General features: G+C 48.5%; 1 long non-coding RNA gene and 1 pseudogene across 1 annotated transcript in view; both read right to left on the bottom strand.

The window, feature by feature from the left end:
- Window positions 1-17,574, bottom strand: part of LOC118521678 (uncharacterized) — a 217,213-nt gene that overhangs the window by 96,010 nt on the left and 103,629 nt on the right. The gene's annotated exons all lie outside the window — the stretch shown is intronic.
- The window catches only part of LOC118531539 (sodium channel protein type 10 subunit alpha-like), a 53,867-nt pseudogene that overhangs the window by 16,695 nt on the left and 19,598 nt on the right, over window positions 1-17,574 (bottom strand).

Here is a 17,574-nt window from a genome sequence, read left to right as displayed (position 1 = left end):
GATGGATGAGAGGAAGGAGAGAAAGAAGGAAGATGGATGGAAGGATGGTTGAAAAGAATAATGGATTAAAAGATACAAAGATGAATAGAACAGGCAGTTGAAAAGAATAATGAAAGAAAGAAGAAAGATAAAATATGGAAGTATAGCATAGTGGATGGATGGAATGGATGAAATGGAGAAGAATGGATGGCTGGGTAAAATGACTGATGGATGAATGGAAAGAGAGTTGGATAGAATAAATGAATGGAAAGGATTAGAGAATGGATGGAAGGTTAATTGGTTAGGTGGAGGAGTGGAAGGAAAAGGGATGAATGGGCAGATGGGTGGAAAGAAGGTAGGATGGGGCATCTGGGTGGCTCAGTCAGTTTCGGGCCTGCCTTCGGCTCAGGTTATCCTGGGGTCTTGGGATCGAGCCCCAAATTGGGATCCCTGCTCAGTGGGGAGTCTGCTTCTCCTTCTCCCTCTGTCCCTCCCCCCTCTTGTGTACATGCTCTCTCTCTCTCTCAGATAAATAAAATATTTTAAAAAAGAAGGAAGGATAGGTGGATGGTTAAAGGAAAAATGGGAAGATGGAAGAATGAATGGCTAGGAGAATGCTTCGATCAAAGGTGCATGAATGAGTGAACAGAAGGTTAGATGATTGAATAGTCAGAAAGGTGAACCAAAAGCTAGAAAGATAGAAGGATTAAGGACCAGTTGATGGATAGATGAAAGGAAGGTTAGGATGAATGGCTAGGCAGAAGAGAAGAGAGAAAGAAGAATGAGAATGGATGGAAGGAAGGAGAGGACTGACAGGATAGATGGAAGAAGTAAAGATGAATTTATGTTTAGAAGAAAGGAAAAAGGAAGGGTGAATGGCTGCATAGATGGAATGAGGGACATGTGGAAGGAAGGATGGATGATCAGAAGGAAGAATTAGGAGGAGGATGGATAGAATGAGAGTGAGCATTTAAGGTGATCAGGACCTAAACGAGTGAGACATATGTAGGTAAGAACGACTGTGCCCCTAACAGGGGTGTGAAGCCAGAATAAAACACTTTTCCTTCATTTATGAATAATTATTTTATATGCACAAAGTTGTCACCTGTGACTCAGACTTCAAGCCTCACAGCTAATCCCTGTGGTACAGTGTCCTGATGCTATCAGCACGTTGGTGTCAGGAAAGAAGAGCATTGAGTACACAGACTGGCTGTGGGGGAACTGCAAGCACAGGGGGCTGGACAGAATGTTCTGTGCTGGACCCCATCCAGCGTCAGGAAGCCAGCACTGAATACAGACACATTTCCTGACACCTCTGATGTGCAGACCTTGGTCCTGGTGGCTGCTGGAGTGTGGGAGGCAGAGACGAACCCAGCATGAGCCTCCCCCTGCTTGTGGGGACCCTCAGCAGTGCCACAGTGAGCAAGTAACTCAGGCAGCCATCCTGCAAAGCCAAGAGGGCAAAGACCTGGACAGAGATAGAGGATCGTCATGGGTAGGATGAGGGAGAGACTGACCACTCTTGGCTTTTGGGGGTTAGGAAGGCTCTTAGGAGATTTCACTGAGGATGGTCTCCTCACAGCAGTGAGGAATCACAGTCTAGCATGTAGGAGGCACTTGGTCAATCCCCTCGTGCAGTGGTAAGTGGCCCCAGGTTAGTGTGAGTCTGAACACATGTGCTTCAACTCAGCATCTCTCCAGAGGGACTCTCTGTCCCTTTTAGTGTCACTGGGGAGAAGCTGGTGGGGCAAGCTCAGGGATTCTCAATCTGGCTGCACACATATTGGACAATGCCTAGGAGCTTTTATAAGATACTGATGCCTGGGCTCCACCCAGGACCAGAGAGATCTGAATCTCTGGGAGTAGCAGTGTTGGTTCATTGTATTTTTCAGAGCTCCCCAAGTGATTCTAAATTATAGCCAGGGCTGAGGACCACTGAATCAGCAGGTGGGAAGATTCTCTGGACTGTGCAGTCCTCGGCTCCCCTCGGTCCAGAAGCCCTGTCAACAGATGCAAGGTCATGAGACCCTTGAGAGCCTCACGTGTCATCATGCTTTGATGTAAAATACAGAGGGCAGTCAGTGGTCTTCTGGATGGAGGCCTAGGAACTGAGGACTCACCTGAGCATCACCACGGTGCCAGAATTGTGTACTGTCTGATCTTACCATTCACCAGTGTGCAGGCTATTCTCAGAGACCTTGCTAAGTGCTCAAGACTTTGGAGGGGCCCATGAGGTGAGGCCCCAGCTTCCTTGGTGCTAGCTGCAGCCATCCACCAGAGGTGAGGACCCCAAACCCCATGTGTGCGAATGAGCCACTCAGGTTCACAATGAGGAAGTCCAGCCAGCACTGGGCATTGGTGAAGTAATTTTTGAAGCCATAGGCCACCCATTTGAGTAGCATCTCGAATACAAAGATAAATGTAAACACCCTGTCTCTATATTCCAGCAAGGCCTTCACTGTGGGCTTCTGGTCAAGGTGATGGTCTTCAAAGGCCTGGATGAAAGAAAGGGAGAAGAACGGTCATCTGCCTGGACCCACAGCACTGGTGCCCAGTGATAGGGAAGGACCCCACCAGCTCTGCCCTCAGCCCCTGGGAGGACTTTGGGTACCAGCTTGCCTGTATCATTTTGTTTTCTCTGTTTAGGGTGTATGTGTGTGGGGTGGGGCTCAGAGGGATAGTGGAAGAGGCACTGTGACATACCAACCAGGACCCCCTAGAGCCAACGGGACATGCAGCCCGGCTTACTCTTTGCAGGGGAGCCGAAAGCAAGGGAGAAAGGAAGCCTTCTCAAATTGGGGCTTCGCAGCAAACCAAAGCGATCCTAACAGCGACTTGGTTTAAAAATAAAAGCATCAAAGGATGTTCACAGGCAGTTCACAAAAAATGAAAGTAAGAATTACCCATGAACCTCTGAAAAAGAATGTTCTATCTTACTGGTAATTAAAGAAATTCCCCAAATGAAAAGAAGATGCCCTTTTTCTCTTACGAGATTGGTGAAGATAGAAAAGAACCAGGGCAAGGCCAGGGTTGCTGTGGCTGTGGGGAGGTGGCTCCTCTCATACCTGACTGGGGCTGAAAACCAGGTCAGTCTTTTGGGAGACCAATTTGGCAAGAGGACTCAAAGGTTTCAGGAACCCACCGATTCTGCCTTCAGGAATTTAGCCTAAGGACATTAGATGTTCTTGGTGCCCCCCCAGAGGCTGCGAGGTTGGCTGCTACCAGCTGGCGGATGCCCCGTTTTCCTGAGGACCTCCCTGAGCTGAGGGGAACTGCCTCCACCTGCAGAAATGCCGAGGAGGTTACATGCCTGGTCTGGGGGCAGCCGTAGCCAGTGACTGCCCCCTCTGCCTCAAGGTGGGACCGCTCTGTGACACCCTTTATGCTCCATAGCTCCTGCAGCATCAGGCTGAGGTGGACTTCGTGGGAGCTGCGTCTTTTAGCTCCTCTCCTGGTCCTGCCTCCCTCACGGGCTCCACCCCAGAGCACGCCCTCCACAAGCTGCCTGCCCAAGAATCCCTGCTTGGGATTCTGCTGCTAATCGGACCCAAGACAGGAAAGAAGCCAATGTCCTCACAGGAGTGGACATAGGCTATTCAGTGCTTATTAGAAGGAAACACCCGGCTTATTTACATCAATGGTGGTGCATTCCCGTAACGGAACGCACTGCAGCCGCTAAGTCGGATAGTAGGAGCATATTTACTGTGAGAACTTACTGAGAAATTACAGAAGGCATAAATGTGGTTTCAGTTTTGTAATATTTATGTATTATATGCATAAGAAAGATGGGAAGGAAGTATACCAAAATGTTTTCAAAGTGAGATTCTGAATGATAGGAAAATGGGTGATATTTTTTTCTTTGCATCTTCCCATAATTTCCAAGTTTTTGTTTTTGTTTTTTTTTGCACTTTACTTTGTCAGATGAAAACTCATTTTATTTTTAAGTACTCAAAGTAAAAGCATAAGGAAGACGACATTTGGTGCCAGCCTGTTCAGTCCCTTGGGGAAGGAGACTGTGGGGGGGGGGGGCGGTGAGAGCCCAGCAGCTGGTGCGGGATCTGTGCCCCCTGCTGGGAGGGAGGGGGGCAGCTGGGGTGAGTGGAGTAGGGGAACAGAGAGAAAGGAAGGAGCAGGGAGTATGGAGAAGAGAAATGAGGAGAGGAGGCCCATGGGGAAGGACAGGAGCGGAGGAGGTAATGAGGGAAGCACCTTGTCAACAGCAGATGGGACTATTGTCCTCATCAAGGAGGACAGGAAAGAGGGGAGGGGAGGGAGGAATCAGCACCGAGCCCCCTCTTGCCGGGCGATGTGGCCGGTGCCCCAGAGCTGTACAGAGCAGGCTAGGGCCGGGGGCAATCGCCGCCCTGTGCCCAGCAGTGGGCCCCTTCGGATGCTGCCACCTCCTTCCCCTCCCCCGTGGTGGCAGAGCAGCCCTGTTCCCAGAGACTCTCTTCGCCCTTGGCCTAGTGCCATTGCCCGCCTGGCCACCCCCCTACCCCAGATCACGTGGGCCATACACTGAGCGGTTTGGGCAACCTTCCTGGGAAATCTGGTGTTTAAGTAGGTGCCCAGATATCCAGTAGATTGTTTTTAGGGAGTAAATGACACATGAAGAGCAAAACAAGTGAAAACACTTGGAGCCATGAGTCAGGAGTGAGGGCTTCTCCTTCCCCCTTTAACTAATTAGCTGAGACCCCAGGCAGGCCCCTTCATGTCTTTGGGCTGTGACTTCCTCATCCATAAGAAGCAGACAGCTGGGGATGACGAGTCCCCTCCTGTGTCTACAGCTGCCTTGGTCCACTGGGAAGATTAGTGGAGATTGTGCAGGGAGCGTAAGCCATGGCGCAATCAGAAGCATCCTCCCTTGTCCTACAAAGCTGGCCACCCAGCAAGGGGCTAAGGAAGTGGCTCCTAAGTCAGAATTTCTATGCCTGTAAGGCCTTGTTACTTAAAGTATGGTCTTTGGAGCTTGTTGGAAATGCGAATTCTCAGGCCCCACCCCAGATCTGATTCAGAATCTGCCTTTTAACAAGTTCCCCAGGTAATTACATTTTGAGAAGGGCTGATACAATGATTTGCTGTGAGCTTTGAACGAGTAATAGCATTTGCAAGGGGCTTGATAGGACAGAAGGATGGCAGTCTTTGCACGGGGCCTTCAGAGAAGGCCAGCGTTTGGGAGGCCGGGGGTAGAAAGCCAGGGGTTTCGGGATCAAATGAGGGCAGAGGTAGGTTTTGCTACTGACAAGCTGGGTAAACGTGGACAACTGCCTCAGGCCCTTTGAGTGTCAGTGTCCCCATCTGTAAAGTGGGCTGCATGCCCTCACTGCTTGAAGTACTTGCAGCCAGGTTTAGCAGGCCAGGACACGGGGACCGCAAGCACCACCCTCCCCTGCTGCTAAGAGGAGCCCGCGTGCTGGGGTGCAGCTCTCCTGCTGGCCATCGGCTGGGAGCTTTCAGGCTAGGACTCAGGGGAGCTCACTGCTCCAGCTCCAGGGCCTTGGAATTGTGGGAGACCGATCTGGAGGGCTTTGGGGCAGGGGCCCTGCCTCCCCTTACCAGAGACCCACTGCTGAGCAGGATCATGAAGATGATGAAGCTTCAAACCAGCTGTGCTCCACGATGGGGTAGCAGGCCTTGCGCACCTGCCAGACCATGGCCCACGGAAACTTGCTGGCGTCCACTTTACAGCAGGGACATCGGCGAAGGCAGCCTGTGGAGAGAGGTGACTGATGGTGAGGGATGTCCCCCTGGGGAGGGGGGAGCATTTTTGCTCTAGCCCTGTTGGGAAAGCATTCTGCTGGGAAACCCACTTGCCACCCCATAGGAAAGGAATTCTCTGGAATACGAGAGAAGCTTCACCCCTCTCAAGCAGCCTCTCGATCCTGCCCTTCGGGTGTTCCTCCCTACCATTGGTCTCACCCACTCTCCACTCCTCCCCGAGTATCGTCCTTCTTGGAGAGGATACTGGTAGCCCCTGTCCTATGCCCACCCATTTCTGGAAGCCTGACAAGCTGCGGGGCCTGGGCCTAGTGCTGCCTGAGGGGCTAGGCTCTGAGCCCGTGCTCACCTGAGGGGCCACCGCATGGCTGGGATGGGGCCTGGGTCCTGTCCAGTCCCGGGTTGTGTGGAACAGGAAACTCAAGGAAGTGTTGCCTTTTTTTTTTTTTTTTAAAGATTTTATTTATTTATTTGACAGAGACAGACACAGTGAGAGAGGGAACACAAGCAGTGGGAGTGAGAGAGCGAGAAGCAGGCTTCCTGTGGAGCATGGAGCCCGATGTGGGGCTTGATCCCAGGACCCTGGGATCATGACCTGAGCTGAAGGCAGACGCTTAACGACTGAGCCACCCAGGCGCCCCTGTTGTTGCTTTTTAATGTATGGATTTTTATTATTGAAGCCCCAATGACTTTCATAGTGTGAACTGTATGTATATCCCCTTACTGCAGGTGATCTAGTGAGAACACAATGTGCCTCTCTATTCTAAACATGGAGGGAAACCAAGAGTCAGATGTATTTTCTGCCTTTAGAACAAGATAGGGTGCGTTCAGAGATCTCCTCGGGATCCAGGCAGTCCACTGTGCTGCCTTCTGAGGAGCTTGTCTTGTCCCCTCCCTGCAAGGCAGAAGCCCAGGGCAGTGAACTCGGCTCTCTGAGGGCCCCAGTGAGTCTGCACACGGTCTCTACAGGTCTGCCTGGCCAAGGGCTCTGAGATGCAGGGAGATCCCCCCCCACGCCCCCCACAGCGATCCTTGTGTGTTTGATGCCTCACCAGCTGAGGCCCAGAACAGTGATGCTCTCTATGGAGCCCCAGAGGTTTAACAGTGCGAGGCTTTAAACCTCCAGGTCCCTGATGGAGTGCTGGCAAGGGCCCTAGACACCATAATTACACACATAAAGACTCGCAGCATTCACTGGGCTTGAGTGTTTAATCGCGGAGCAATGGGGCAGGGGCCCTGCTGCCCTCCTGGCAGCTCCAGCCCTATAATGTCTCCAGATGAATTCAATTAGGAGTTGAAGCTGCTCTCATATTAGTAAACCTGATAGCTCGGCTAATGGACCCAAATGGTGGGGTGGGTCCCCATCCGTCACTGTCAGGCCCTTCTCTGCCTGGCCAGGGTCATGGACAAAAAATAACCAAACCAAACCAAACCAAAACCAAACCAATACCCAGCTGCTGTGTACTGAAAACTGAGTAGAGACGACTAGCCAGGGGAATCCTGAGAACGCTCTGAAGGAAACATGAGAAGGAAACGTGTAGAAGGTGGCAATCCTCGCCCAGCAGGAACCAAGTGGTTTCTGTTCAGCCCGGGGTCCCCCAACCCCATCTCAGCCCACCCTCTCCTCTCACCCTGCTGTGGTCAACCCTGCCCAGGGGCACACAGCCATGGCTGACATTCCTCAGCTGAAGGACGTGATAACTTGGGGCATGTGATGTCTTCCTTATCTTTGCCCCACCCGGTGCCTGTCACCGCGCCAGCTCTCAGAGGCTAGGTGTCAAGTTCAATTCCTGAATTTAATGCCCTGATATTAACGATGCTAAATCTTTCTAGATGCCTCTTCCCTGTAGCTTTTCTTCAAAGATCTGTCATGAAATCACCAAGTTTCCTTTTAGCTCTTGTGAGACACTCCTAAACCCCAATTTTGCTTCCTGCCCAGTCTGTATAAGGCTGTCAGTACACTACTCACTACAGACTGCCTCTCCAGAGCACCAGAATGTTTTTGGCTGGAAAAAAGGATGTGGACAGAAGAGAGTGGGGGCGGGGCGAGGCACAGGGAAGACCTCCTCACCCCCGAGCGACTCTGACTTTCACCTGCTGGCTCAGAAACACACTTTTTTTTTTTTTTGTAGTTTTTAATTTTATTATATTATGTTAGTCACCATACAATACATCATTAGTTTTTGATGTAGTGATCCACGATCCATTGTTTTTGTATAACACCCAGTGCTCCATGCAGTACGTGCCCTCCTTAATACCCATCACCAGGCTAACCAATCGCCCCTCCCCCCTCCCCTCTAAAACCCTGTTTGTTTCTCAGGTCCATAGTCTCTCATGGTTCATCTCTCCCTCCAATTCCCCCCCCATTTTTCCCTTCCTTCTCCTAATGTCCTCCATGTTATTCCTTATGTTCCACAAATAAGTGAAACCATATGATAATTGACTTTCTCTGCTTGACTTATTTTGCTTAGCATAATCTCCTCCAGTCCCATCCATGTTGATGTAAAAGTTGAGTATTCATCTTTTCTGATGGCTGAGTAATATTCCATTGTATATATGGACCACATCTTCTTTATCCATTCATCTGTTGAAGGGCATCTCGGCTCCTTCCATAGGTTGGCTATTGCGGACGTTGCTGCTATGAACATTGGGGTGCATAGGGCCCTTCTTTTCACTACATCTGTGTCTTTGGGGTAAATACCCAGTAGTGCAATTGCTGGGTCATAGAGTAGCTCTATTTTTAAATTTTTGAGGCACCTCCACACTGTTTTCCAAAGTGGCTGTACCAACTTGCATTCCCACCAACAGTGTAAGAGGGTTCCCCTTTCTCCACAACCTCTCCAACATTTGTTGTTTCCTTCCCTGTCCATTTTGGCCATTCTAACTGGTGTAAGGTGGTATCTCAGTGTGGTTTTGATTTGGATTTCCCTGATGGCTAATGATGATGAACATTTTTTCAGGTGTCTGTTAGCCATTTGTATGTCTTCTTCGGAGAAGTGTCTTTTCATATCTTCTGCCCACTTTTTGACTTGCTTATTTGTTTTTTGGGTGTTGAGTTTGAGAAGTTCTTTATAGATCTTGGATACCAGCCCTTTATCTGTAGTGTCATTTGCAAATATCTTCTCCCATTGTGTGGGTTGCCTCTTTGTTTTGTTGACTGTTTCCTTTGCTGTGCAGAAGCTTTTTATCTTGATGAAGTCCCAAAAGTTCATTTTTGCTTTTGTTTCACTAGCTTTTGGAGATGTATCTTGAAAGAAGTTGCTGTGGCCAATGTCAAAGAGGTTACTGCCTATGTTCTCCTCTAGGATTTGGATGGATTCCTGTCTCACATTGAGGTCTTTCATCCACTTTGAGTTTATTTTTGTGAGTGGTGTTAGAGAATGGTCGAGTTTCATTCTTCTGCACGTGGCTGTCCAATTTTCCCAGCACCATTTATTGAAGAGACTGTCTTTTTTCCATTGCATGTTTTTTCCTGCTTTGTCAAAGATTATTTGACCATAGAGTTGAGGGTCCATATCTGGGTTCTCTATTCTGTTCCATTGGTCTGTATGTCTGTTTTTGTGCCAGTACCATGCTGTCTTGGTGATCACTGCTTTGTAATATAGCTTGAAATCAGGCAACGTGATGCTTTGTTTTCTTTTTCAACATTTCCTTGGTGATTCGGGGTCTTTTCTGATTCCATACAAATTTTAGGATTGTTTGTTCCAGCACTTTGAAAAATGTCATTGGAATTTTGATCGGGATGGCATTGAAGGTATAGATTGCTCTGGGTAGCATAGACATTTTAACAATGTTTATTCTTCCGATCCATGAGCATGGAATATTTTTCCACCTTTTTGTGTCTTCTTCAATTTCTTTCATGAGTGTTTTGTAGTTCCTCGAATATAGATCCTTTACCTCTTTGGTTATGTTTATTCCGAGGTATCTTATGGTTTTTGGTGCTATTGTAAATGGAATCGTTTCTCTAATTTCTCTTTCTACAGTTGCGTTGTTAGTGTATAAGAAAGCAACTGATTTCTGTCCATTGATTTTGTATCCTGCCACATTACTGAATTGCTGGATGAGTTCTAGTAATTTGGGGGTGGAGTCTTTTGGGTTTTCCACATAAAGTATCATGTCGTCTGCGAAAAGAGAGAGTTTGACTTCTTCTTTGCCAATTTGAATACCTTTTATTTCTTTTTGTTGTCTGATAGCTGTTGCTAGGACTTTTAGTACTATGTTGAACAACAGTGGTGAGAGTGGGCACCCTTGACGTGTTCCTGATCTTAAGGGAAAGGCTCTCAGCTTTTCCCCATTGAGGATGATATTCGCTGTGGGTTTTTTATAGATGGATTTTATGAGCTTGAGGAATGTGCCCTCTATCCCTATACTCTGGAGAGTTTTAATCAGGAAAGGATGTTGTATTTTGTCAAATGCTTTTTCTGCATCAATTGAGAGGACCATATGGTTCTTCTCCCTCCTCTTATTAATGTGTTCTATCACATTGATTGATTTGCGAATGTTGAACCACCCTTGCATCCTGGGGATAAATCCCACTTGGTCATGGTAGATGATCCTTTTAATGTATTGTTGGATCCTATTAGCTAGGATTTTGGAATCCATATTCATCAGGGATATCGGTCTGAAATTCTCCTTTTTGATGGGGTCTTTGCCTCGTTTGGGGATTAAGGTAATGCTGGCCTCATAGAATGAGTTTGGAAGTTTTCCTTCTGTTTCTATTTTTTGAAACAGCTTCAGTAGAATAGGTATGATTTCTTCTTTGAATGTTTGGTAGAATTCCCCAGGGAATCCATCAGGCCCTGGACTCTTGTTTTTTGGGAGGTTTTTGATCACTGCTTCAATCTCGTTACTGGTTATTGGCCTATTCAGGTTGTCAATTTCTTCCTGTTTCAGTCTTGGCAGCTTATAGGGTTCCAGGAAGGCCTCCATTTCATCCAGATTGCTCAGTTTATTGGCATATAGTTGTTGATAATAATTTCTAATAATTGTTTCTATTTCCTTGGTGTTAGTCGTGATCTTTCCCCTTTCATTCATAATTTTATTAATTTGGGTCTTTTCTCTCTTCTTTTGGAAAAGTCTGGCCAGTGGTTTATCAATCTTATTAATTCTTTCAAAGAACCAACTTCTAGTTTCATTGATCTGATCTACTGTGTTTCTGGTTTCTAATTCATTGATTTCAGCTCTAATTTTAATTATTTCTCTTCTAATGCGTGGCTTAGGCGTCGTTTGTTGCTTTTTCTCTAGTTCTTTAAGGTGTAGAGTTAGTTGGTGAATTCGGGATTTTTCTATTTTTTTGAGTGAGGCTTGGATGGCTATGTATTTTCCCCTTAGGACCGCCTTTGAAGTATCCCATAGGTTTTGGACCGATGTGTTTTCGTTCTCATTGATTTCCATGAATTGTTTAAGTACTTCTTTGATTTCTTGGTTGACCCAAACATTCTTGAGCAGAGTGGTCTTTCGCTTCCAAGTGTTTGAATTTCTGCCAAATTTTTTCTTGTGATTGAGTTCCAGTTTTAGAGCATTGTCATCTGAGAATATGCGGGGAATAATCTCAATCTTTTGGTATTGGTTGAGACCTGATTTGTGACCCAGTATATGGTCTATTCTGGAGAAAGTTCCATGTGCGCTCGAGAAGAATGAGTATTCTGTTGTTTAGGATGGAATGTTCTGTAAATATCTATGAGGTCCATCTGGTCCAATGTATCATTCAAAGCTCTTGTTTCCTTGTTGATTTTCTGCTTAGATGATCTGTCCATTGCTGAGAGTGGAGTATTGAGGTCTCCTACAATTAACGTATTGTTATCAATATGACTCTTTATTTTGGTTAACAGTTGGCTTATGTAGATGGCTGCTCCGATATTGGGGGCATAGATATTTACAATTGTTAGATCTTCTTGTTGGATAGACCCTTTAAGAATGATATAGTGTCCTTCTGTGTCTCTTATTACAGACTTTAGTTTAAAATCTAATTTGTCTGATATAAGAATTGCTACCCCAGCTTTCTTTTGAGGTCCGCTGGCATGGAAGATGGATCTCCATCCCTTCACTTTCAGTCTGGATGTCTCTTTAGGTTCAAAATGAGTCTCTTGTAGACAGCATATGGATGGATCCTGTCTTTTTATCCAATCTGCAACCCTGTGCCGTTTTATGGGAGTGTTTAGGCCATTCATGTTGAGAATGATTATTGAAAGATATGAATTAATTGTCATCATGTTGCCTGTGAAGACGTTGTTTTTATAGATTGTCCCTGTAAATTTCTGTTGTAGATCACTCTTGGGGTCTTTCTCCTTTTTTTTTTTTTTTTTTAAAGATTTTTTTTTTTTTTTTTTTATTTGAGAGAGAGAGAGAGAGAGAAACAGCATGAGAGGGGATAGGGTCAGAGGGAGAAGCAGGCTCCCCGCTGAGCGGGGAGCCCGATGCGGGACTCGATCCCAGGACCCTGGGATCATGACCTGAGCCGAAGGCAGTCGCTTAACCAACTGAGCCACCCAGGCGCCCGGGGTCTTTCTCCTTTTATAGAACCCCCCTTAATATTTCTTGCAGGGCCAGCTTAGTGGTCACATATTCTTTCAACTTCTGCTGGTCGTGGAAGCTCTGCAACTCTCCATTCATTCTAAATGAAAGCCTTGCTGGATAGAGTATTCTTGGCTGCATGTTCTTTTCATTTAGTACCCTGAATATGTCTTGCCAGGCCTTTCTGGCTTGCCAGGTCTCTGTGGATAGGTCTGACGTTATTCTGATGTTCCTCCCTCTGTACGTAAGGAATCTCTTCCCCCTAACTGCCCTTAAGATGGTTTCCTTGGTTCTAAGATTTGCAAGTTTTACTATTACATGCCGGGGTGTTGGCCTGTTTTCCTTGATCTTAGGAGGGCCCTCTCTGCCTCTAGGACTCAAATGTTTGTTTCATTCCCCAGATTAGGGAAGTTCTTAGCTACAATTTGCTCAAATACATCTTCTAGCCCTCTCTCTCTCCACTCCCTCTGGGATTCCAATTATTCTGACATTGGAATGCCTCATGGTGTCACTTATTTCTCTGATTCTATTTTCACGGATTCTGAGTTGTTTTTCCCTGGCCTCCTCTTTTCCCTTTTTATCTATTATACTGTCTTCCAGATCGCTTATTCTCTCTTCTGTCTCAGTTACCCTAGCTGTTAGATTATCTAGATTGGATTGGATCTCATTGATAGCATTTTTAAGTTCTGCCAATTCACCTTTTATTTCTGCCCTTAGAGACTCTATGTTGCCATTAATTGATTTCTCCATTCTAGCCATTGTCTTCACAATTGCTAGCCTGAATTCCATCTCCGACATCTTGGTTATATATGCATCCATTTGTAAATCTGCAGCATAAGTCATAATCTCTGAGTCTTTTCTGTTTTGGGGGCTCCTCCTCCTAGTCATTCTGTTGATGGGTGTTTGAGGGAATGTATAGAGTCCAAATTATTGACCAGAACCCAAGCAAGATGCACCTGTTTTCTAGGGACCTTAGGGTTGCTGGCCTCTTGTTTTCCCAGCCTGTCTTCTGTGGGAGGGGCCTGCCGCGCTGTTACTCAGGCAACCCTGTTCCGGCGGAGTTGCCCTGCGCCCCTGTGGCGGGGGATGGGCTCAGTGGGAATCAGTCTTTGGGACTTTTGTTCTCTGGTGCCTTTCCCTGGCGGCTTTCCACGTCTCTTCTGCGAGTCAGAGCAGAAGAGACCGTTTCCAACCCTCTGCCTCAGAGCAGAGAGACCTCAGTCTGTTCTTCAGTGAGCTCTCCAGGCCACACCGTCTCGTTTCTGTCCGTGTTGCTATAAACTGCAGCGTCCTGGGTTGTGCACCCCTCCGCAGTGCTCCCAGTCCTGCCTCCAGGTCGGGGCATGTCTCTGCCCTTTGTGCTTCTAAAACCGCCAGCCGCTCCCAATTCGCGTGCGCGCGACTCTGCCGCTCATGGTTTCCACCCCGGGGGTTGCAGTTCACCTGACCCGGCGCTCCGGGTTTCCGACTCGAGGCTGCAGTTCGGGTGCGCGCGACCGTCGCTCTGGTTTCTGTCCAGAGGGCTGCAGTTCACGTGCACACGACCCCGCCGGTCTGGTCCTCCACCTCGGGGGCTGCCCTAAAGTCCTTTCCCGACGCTACCGGTCTGCGAGTCTGTGCTCCATCTGCAGCGCGCGAGGCTGACACTCACCGGCGGTGTAGGATCCCCACCGCCAGGCACCCTCCCGCCGCCGTTTATCCTCCGATATCTGCCCGCAGGATCACAGCTCTCCGCTTCGTACCTCAAAACCAACTGCCTGTGATATTCTGTTTGTAGAGATCCAGATCTTCTGACATCTCAGGCTGGTTTCGTGGGTGCTCAGAGTGGTCTGGTAGATATCCAGCTCAATTCCGGGGACCAGTTGAAATAGGGTCCCCTACTCCTCCGCCATCTTTCCCCTCAGAAACACACTTTCTCCACGCATTGTCTTTTGTTCTCTTGTTTCTTGACTGTCATTTTCTTGGCACTTATTCCATCTCAGGCAGGAACAAAACACTTGACAAGCAGCATTTCGTATAAGCTTCGAAAGAGTCCTACCAGGTAGGCATTACCATTCAGTTTCAGAGATGAAGACAAGGAGATTCAGAGAGGTGGAGGATCTCGTCCTCATCACCCCCTACCCCCCATCTTGAGGAACCCCCTTCTTTCCACTGAAATTGTGCTGAACAGCCCGGAGGTTAGGACTGACCTGAACACTAGTCACCATGAGACGTTAGGTTATGTGGGCGACTGCAGTCTGAAATACCACTTTCCGAGCCACCCCATCCGCCAGCCCCTACCATCCCACCGGTCAGGGTCTGGCAGGCTGTTCAGCCTCTCCTGGGAGCTCACATACCTACCTATGCAGGGGCCTGGGCAGCAGCCTCATCTTTCCACTTCTCACCCACGTGGGAAGCCAAGTCCTCAGAGGACATTCCAGAGCCTGGGCTCCTGGCTGCCTGGTGGCCCTCACACCTCCCGACTTGCTGCAGCTGCTCCTGCTAGTGAGCGAGGGTCCCATCTGGGCACCTGTGCCCACCCTCAGCTGACTGCTTCTCAGTTTGAAGACATCTTGCACCTCATAGTCTGCCAGAGCTAAGGACCTAATCTCTGCAGCATACATACATGCATCCATACACACACGCTTGTAAGAAGCGAGCCCGGAGTCTCTCTAACCACGTCTGTTTAACTCTCGACTCCATTCCTTACAAGCTATGTGGCTTTACGCAAATAAATTCAACCTGATCTCCATTTTTCCCACCTGCAAAATTGAGAAAGCAAAATCTACTTTATTCAGTGCTTTTGATGACTAAATAGGTGAATGCTTGTACAACACTTGGCATGAAGTGCTTGGCTCAATAGATGTTAGCCATGACCATTATTACTTGTTCAGAGGTCAGAGAGGTGGCAAACTTGGCCATCTGAAGTCCCCCAAGAACCCCAAAGTAACTGAAAATGCCTCTGAGTGGAGACAGTCGTCACAGAGTCCATGTCCTTTATTCCGGGGATGGTGACGCCCTGCCCTTGGCTGTCACCCACACATATAAAATATGCATGTAAAATATGGCAGCTGATAATAGCAGCTGCTGGAACACACGAGAAGTGACAGCTGCAGGGGAAGAAGGCTGTGGTAGAGCTACGGACTCAAAGCACAGCCGTCTGAGGCCACTTAGTGGCCTGGCCATCAGCCCTGCCTGTCTCCAGACCCCACAGGTACCCCTGCCTTCCCATATTGTGCAGAAGTGTCATTTCCCTGTGACACACGACCCCCGCCGGTCTGGTTTTTTGGGAAAGGCTGGATAAATGAGTCACATAATGAGCAGGACTCCCTAGGCTTCCGATGAAGATCAGATAAATCTCGCTCTTGGACCACATCTGTTCTTAGAGGAGTCTTGTTAGCATCTCAGGCACAGAGCCCGAGTTGGGTGAAATAAGCGGGGCAGTTGTGTGAAAGACAATCCCAAGAACGTCAAAGTGGCCTGGGACTAAGGTGCTGTCCCTGCTCTCTGCTTGCCTGGGGAATTCTGACCCTTTGTTTCCAGGCCCTGCTCAAATGCCACGTCCTCCAGAAAGCTTGGCATGGTATTTGCTTCCTGACATCTAGTGCTCCTATGCTTGGCTTGCCCGGGGCTCATCCAGGCTGTGCCAGTCCTGATGTTGGAAAACCTCCTTATTCTATTTTCCCTTCTGCCCCTGTCACTCCAGCCCTGAGCCTGTCCCATGTGAGGACTCTCACCCGCCCTTGAGGGATCACTTCCTGCTGGGAGCTCCGAGCATCCTCCTCACCATCCTCCTCCAGTTCATCGGGGTCAGATTTGCCTTCGGCAATGGACAGAGAGACCCATATGTTAGGATTGGTGATGAAGTCATTGTGGTCATCCCTGGGGCCTCTGGACACTGGAAGCCCTCTGGGGCTCCCCACAGCTATATCAGCAGCAATGTGGTTCTCAGCTTTGGAGCTGGAGAGGGGGAGTTTCACCACCAGCTGGGGCTCTGTCTTGGGCAGGGCAGCAGGCAAGGCCTGGTGAAGAAGCTGCAAATGGCCTTCCTGGTACGATGGCCAAATGCTGGATCCATGCCAGGGCAACCTGCAGGTTGTTCACCTCCCTGTCTTCATCTGGAGCTACAAGGTTGTTGGCAATGAAGGAGTTCAACAGCAGGGTGAGAACAGGTTGAGCACCTGGAGAGAAGGAGTGGAAGCAAAGATGGCTCCACCAACGAGGAGCTGAGTCCCTCCATAGTCTGCCAGGTTGGCAGCCGGAGGGCAGGACAGCCACACCTGGGCCTCTCCCTGTCCACCCAACACGCTTTCCCTCCTGGGAGAATGAACATTTTGAGAGCCACTGAAGGGAGTCTTGGGGATGTCCCAAGCGACCTGCCTCATGTGGACAAGGCTTGGAAGCACATTTTCTGTCATAGAGAAGGATCACCCCTGCCAAACCAAGGGACATTCAGGGATAAGGGAGAGGAACACGTATGGGTCTGCCCTGAGGCCACTGTCATCTGCCAAAGCCCTGGGTTCTTTTCCTCACTCTGGGATCCTGGGCAATCTCCTTGCTGTTTCCAACTTCATGTTCTTCCCCCATGAGCTGGAAGTGGGGACTCCCTCCCTTTTGGAGTGGTTGTGAAGAGGAAACTACCCGAGGGCTGTAAAAGTGCTCAGGAAGGGAAACTTCCTGCCTGAGGGTTCGGGGCCCCTGTAGCTCTGCAGGCATGCTGACCTCAGCCTGGAAGAAAGGATCTTCAGCCCACCCCCTAACTCAGGAATGGGGGGGAAGGCATCTCTGGCTCCATGCCCCAGGTGGGAAAGACTGAAAAGTCTGGATTTGTTGTTTCATCTCTCCTGGTTTAGCTATCTTGTGTCTGTAAAACTCTTACAGGAAAATAATCCAAGTTGGTTGACTTTCAGGGCAGTAAGAAAGGGACTTCTGAGGGTCCATATGTCCCTCTCTAGTAGCCAGTGCTGGTGCAGCAAGGGTGCCCAGAACCACAGTGGGTGGGGGTAAGCTGAGGACAAGGGGCCAACTAGGATAGAGAAGGGGTGCCGGGGCCAAATGGGGCTCCCCCAAATGTGGAAGTGGATTTTGTTATTGACATTGTGGCATTGGATGTGGTCCATGACCCAGCTTCTCTCTTTCATCTTGTCCCATAGTGCCCGCCCTCCTGCTCTTAGCTAGGACCTGTGTATCTTAGAGAAATCAGTCAGCTCTCACAGCACTAGAGAAAAATATCTTCTGAGAACCCCTAGAGTGGGGAAGGAAATTTTTCTTCAACGACTAACAGCTAACATTTACTGAGTTCCTGTTGTGGCCTAGACACTGCACTAGGCAATTTGCCTATGTCATCTCCTGTAATTTCATTCCCTGGGTAAGCCTCTGAGTAAG

This window comes from Halichoerus grypus, chromosome 13, assembly GCF_964656455.1.
Source record: "Halichoerus grypus chromosome 13, mHalGry1.hap1.1, whole genome shotgun sequence".
NCBI lineage: Eukaryota > Metazoa > Chordata > Mammalia > Carnivora > Phocidae > Halichoerus > Halichoerus grypus.
The sequence above is the reverse complement of the archived record's forward strand: the minus strand, read 5'-3'. Positions and strand labels throughout refer to the sequence as shown.